The sequence below is a fragment of the Aricia agestis genome, chromosome 5, assembly GCF_905147365.1.
Source record: "Aricia agestis chromosome 5, ilAriAges1.1, whole genome shotgun sequence".
Classification (NCBI taxonomy): domain Eukaryota; kingdom Metazoa; phylum Arthropoda; class Insecta; order Lepidoptera; family Lycaenidae; genus Aricia; species Aricia agestis.
In genome coordinates, this window is record NC_056410.1 from 17,705,640 (window position 1) to 17,711,639 (window position 6,000).

Here is a 6,000-nt window from a genome sequence, read left to right on the forward strand (position 1 = left end):
ACGTACCTCCAACACTCGGTAGGTACGATATCCTGGATGTGACTGACACGATTTGCGATAAAAGTCGCCCATCGCGACGAAGGCGATCGCAACCAAGCCAGGGTAACAGTGGAGTCACACCAAAGGAAAATCTCATGTGTGGGAATCCGTAAGGTATCCCTGACGAACTTCATGAGATCGGCGAGTAGAACGGCTCCACACAACTCTAAGCGAGGCAGCGATTGCTTCTTAAGAGGAGCAACGCGAGCTTTTGCACAGACGATAAAAACACGTATAGAACCGTCAGACAAGGTCACACGTAGATAAATGACAGCGCCATACGCTAATTCAGAACTATCGCAGAAACCATGTAATTGATACGATAAAGTGTTTTTACTAAAGAATTTACGTGGAATCTTTAGGTTCTTAATTAAAGAAAGCTGACGAGAGAAATTGTTCCATTGGGAAACAATTTCCGGTGGAGGAGTTTCATCCCACGACGAACCGATAATCCAAAGTTTTTGAATTAAAACCTTGGCAAGAATTGTTAATGGGGACAAAAAACCTAAAAGATTCTAGCCACCTCACTTAGAATCGTTCGTTTGGTGCAGGAATTGTTTGTCGGTTGAACAGTAAAAACGAACGAATCCGAGGCAGGCTCCCATTTGAGGCCTAAAACCTTGACAGTTGTGTCTGTCGCTTCGGTAAAAGTTCTAGATTCCGATAGACAAACCTCTGAGGGAAGATCACTCAGAAGTTCAGGGCAGTTACTTACCCATTTTCGCAGCTCAAAGGAACCACGACCAAGAAGAGCGATAACCTGTGATTTTATGTCACGTGCCTCCTCCAGCGAAGAACTTCCGGTAATGACGTCATCGACATATATCTCAGAAGTTAGAACGGTTTTAGCCTTCGGGTACTCGTGACCTTCATCGTTGGCTAATTGCTGGATGACGCGACATGCAAGAAATGGAGCAGAAGAAACTCCGTACGTTACGGTATTCAAGATGTACTCTTGAAGGGGCTCATTTGGATGAGCACGCCAAAAAATACGCTGATAATAATTGCGATGATGAGGAACTAAATTAATTTGACGATACATTTGACGAACATCACACATAAAAACTACTTCATGTTCGCGATAACGAAGAAGGATTTCAACAATATTGGACTGCAACTTTGGACCAGTCAGTAGTGTGTCGTTTAGCGATTTGCCGGTAGCATCCTTGGCGGTCGCAGAATGCAATGATGCGGTATATAATACCTTCCCTGTCCGACTTGTTTAGGAGACACTAATGACATATGCCCACTTTCGTTATAATCGGTCATAAAATCGATATATTGTTGTTTAAGATCCGAATCACGAGAGAGACGTCTTTCAATAGCATGAAAGCGTCGAAGAGCTATATCTCTAGAGCCTTCAAAAATTGGCTCTCCGTTATCCTTGAAAAGAAGAGAAACGAAATATCTACCTGTCTCGTCACGGTAGTGATTATTGGTGAAGTACTTTCACACAATTGATCTTCTGGAGAAAGACGAGAGGAAGATGGAACGGTATCGATTTCCCAGAAACGTTGAACGATAGTATTTAAATTATTGTCAAGAGCCTGAGAAGCAGGCATACCTAACAAACACGAAGAAGCGAGTTTACTTTTACCTAGGAGAAGCCATCCGAAAATAGAATTGAACGCTTGTGGTTGAGAAGCGCTAGCCTTTATACGTTGCTCAAGAAGCGACTCAGCGAAAACATCGGCACCCAACAAAACGTCGATAGGACCAGGAATGTCAAAACCAGGATCAGCAAGCGGTAATGTTTTAACTTCCCACCCATTCGTGTTGAGCTTCGCTATCGGTTGCTCGCCGCATATGTTTGGAACAACGAACATATCAAGACGGAACTTATCGTTATTGTTAACACCTATATCGCAAGTAATCACGCCGCCCACCGCAGCAGGATTACTTCCTAGGCCAAGAATTTTGACGGAAGTAGCGATAGGCTGCAAGCGCAGCTGTTGTGCAGCTCGAGCCGTTATAAAGTTATTTTGACTTCCGGTATCAAAAAGCGCGCGAAAACTATAAAAATCACCGGATGCGTCGCGAATCTGTATTATGGCGGTCGCTAGTAACACCGTCGTCGGAGACGGAGAAGAAATTTCCTTCGATACTAAGGTCGTTGAACTTGACTTGTGATCGGATGAAACGGAATTAGTTTTCGGTAACTCGCGATGCAGAAGAGTGTGATGTTTACGTTTACATTGTTTACACGCAAATATTGAAGTGCACTGTTGCACGGAATGTGACGCGTTCAAACAGTTGTAACACCATTTCCTGTCAGTGGCCACGGCCATACGTTCATCCGTCGATTTTGAGAGAAAAGATTGACAAGCCATTATGCTATGTTTATCGCCGCAATAAGAGCATTTACGACCAGGCGGTAATGTAGACGATACCTTAGTAGGGCTGCCGTTCCGTGCAGCGCCAGTACTAGTACGAGAAGAAACTAGTGTGACATTTTGTCGCTTCGATCTCAACGAATTTATCGGAAACTCTTTAGACAATGGCGCGGATTTGTTATTAACAGTGCGGTCGGTAAAATGAGTATCACGAATCAAAGCTTCACATTTTGAACGCAAAAAATCTTTAATTTGAATATAGGATGGAAGATCCACATCACTATGTTTTTCTTCTAATTCGCATCTTAATTTAGGATCGAGCTTCGCTAAAATGTGATAACTAAGAACAAAATCCCACTGCTCGACAGGTAAACTTAATTGTTTCAATATAGTTAAGTTTTCTTCGATAGTATCAAGCGAGTTTCGAAAATCGTGAGCGTTACCTATTTTAAAATTAACTTCTAAAATGTCACGCCAACATGTAAAAGCTAGTTCGCGTTTATTCTCGTATCGATTTCTGAGCGCATCGTATGCACTATTATAATGCTCCGCCGCGACAGGAAACGTCCGAATTAACGATAAGGCATCACCGCGTAAAACGGAAACTAAATAATGAAATTTCTCAATATTAGTTAATTGAGAGCACTCGTGAATCAATGCGTTATAAGTTGAAATGAATTCCGGCCACGATTTTATAGCCCCTGAAAATGTAGGTAACGATATCTTCGGTAAACGTATGTTGCTACCCGGCGCAGCCGCGACTGAGTCGCGCCGCGACCGCAAGTCATCCGGTTGAGAAGATGAACTCGGTTCATATTTACGTTGCAGCGTAACCACTTGAAAATACATGTCGTCGAACATCTCCTGAATCTCGTTATCTTTGTCGTCGACGTCATCCTTTAAAAGATCTAAAATTATTAAATGCGCCTCTTGAAAGTCGTTAGCAATAGATTTTAATTCTTGACAATATGAAAGAAATAACTCGACCTTTGATTGGTCAGACTGAGCCGAGTTCCCGACGTCCAAGGCTCTCGCTATACGATTATATGCGATAGTGCGTTTACGACGCAAACTAGGTAAATTATTAATCGTATAAGACGATTCGATACATTTCTTAACCGTAGGTTTAGATTTACGCCTCGCTAGATAAGACATAATTATAAATCACCACAACAAACGATAAGGTTAAGTTCGTTTCAATCGATAATAATAATTGAAAATGAATTTTAAAAGTACGTAAACAACTATGCAAGTTCGAGGAATGTGACTTGATATAAATCTAAGCCACTGAAATAGACACTGCACTATTATAGAAATTATTTAATGTCTATGCAAGAATGTTTTACGAAAACTATTACGATCTACTACTAATCGTTTGAAAATATCGATAAGAATATTGTTTAGTAGAAAATAAATTATTAACTTCACAATAATTAATTTATGAAGTGAAAAGTTCCAATCGTTACGTGCGATATGCGCATCTAGTGTAATACATCGATGGCCTGAAGTTGCGTAAACAACTTGAAGTACCTAATATGCCTCGGTGCGTTCGGTACGGTGCGTTGCTAAGTTCACTCGATACGATATTATTTGCAATAATGCTAACTGCAAATTGTTAAGAAAAAAAGAACATGCAACATTGAAATAGAAATATCACTAGGCAAAATTAGGGTTTTTTTTTAAGTTGGAACATTTAACCTTGAATAGAAGTTGCGAGAACGTTCGATAACTTTTTATGAAAATGAAATGCGGTAGTTGTGAAAAGAAATGGAGCAAAGATTATGCTTATTTTTCGTTAATTTGGAATCCTAAACTATGTTTGTAGGTATGATTACGAAATGAATAAATCGGTATTTGGCAGGCTGAATGCATTTTTACCTAGAACTCCCTGGTTTCGGCACCAGAAAAATGTGGCGGTATTGACGCGGTCTGAAGGAAAGATGAACGGTAATCACGCCAATTCGTCACATTGGGACGAGGAATAGAGATTCCTCGACGTTACACACAACAATGAGCAACCAAAAACAACGAGCACTCACCAGATTTGCTGGAAGACGCCGTTGAGTGGGTTCAGTAGCTCCTCGATACGTCTGTTGGTTCTGTTGATGTCTGGGTAAATTCAGCTGGCCAGCTATCACGTTAGGATTTAGGATTCCAATGTCCACACACGATTCACCAGTAATTTTGGTGGAAACTCGCGATCGCGGTAATGTGCAATTAATTAGATGCACGCGTTACAAAGTCTTGAGACGCTCTCGGCGAGAGGCGGAAAGCGAATATAGCGACTCCCGCGTCAAACAGCGTCACAGGATCGTGTCTCGCACGTCATTGGCTACTATCGTTGTGTGCGTTAACAGGTGACAAGTTGACGCGCGGTAAATATGAATTTTGAATTATTGTAGAAACGATACACACAATATCTACATACAAATAAAAATTACTATGTTAAAGCACAAAGCGTCTGTCCAGCAGTGGACGACTATAGGCTGATATGATGATGATGATGAAAGCACAAATCAATAGGCGTGATAGTTTTTCCGTAAAGTGTACCACAAAATGTTCAGGTTGTGGGATGTACTATTCATGTCTATCTAGATAACATTTAAAATGTTATATTTAAAGCAGGCAGAGCATTTCAAATGTAATGTGATATCGTAATAATTCATAACTTATTATCTAGCACAAATACAATATTAACTATACGCCCTCTTAACAGTGTTAAACATTCAGTTTCCCTCGCCGTACATTCCTGTTGTCCCCCGAGTGAGACCCACAACACATAATATGTCACCGAGCCACACGCGGCTTGCCTGAATTATTCATGAGCCATATGGTCTAAAGCACGCCGGATTCCAGACGGAATTTTAAATTACCGATAGAATTAAATTGAAAATCCACAGAAATTATATTGCTCTAATGAATAATACAATACGTTACATGTCCGGAAATTATTCCGTTCCGTAATCGTTTTCCCTTAGGTGCTCGTAAAGAATGCCATCCAATAAGTTTGCAGTAATTCTCTATTTTCTTTGTTGATACTGAAAGATTTTGATTTGTTAGTATTGCGAAGGTCAACATGACCATGTAGCTACATTTACTCGTAGTATGTAGCAGATATACATTTTATACGTGGGAGAGCCATGCTTCGGCACGAATGGGCCGGCTCGACCGGAGAAATACCACGTTCTCACAGAAAACCGGCGTGAAGCTTGCACTGTGTTTCGCCGAGTGAGTGAGTTTACCGGAGACCCAATCCCCTACCCTATTCCCTTCCCTACCCATTCCTACCTCCCCCTATTATCCTATTCCCTCTTAAAAGGCCGGCAACGCACTTGCAGCTCTTCTGATGTTGCAGGTGTCCATGGGCGACGGAAGTTGCTTTCCATCAGGTGACCCGTTTGCTCGTTTGCCCCCTTATTTCATAAAAAAATTAGGGGGAGGTAAAGCAGAAAAAAATTTATAGCCAATTTCCATCCTTAAAAAACTGGGTAGGTATATTTTTGCTTTTAATAAAATTTACTCCATACCATAATAATATTTAATCGAACCAATTTAGAACAAAGTCTGAATCTTAGGACCTTAAGGACAACGTATTCAGGACCGACATGTATTGCTACGAGTATAAAGG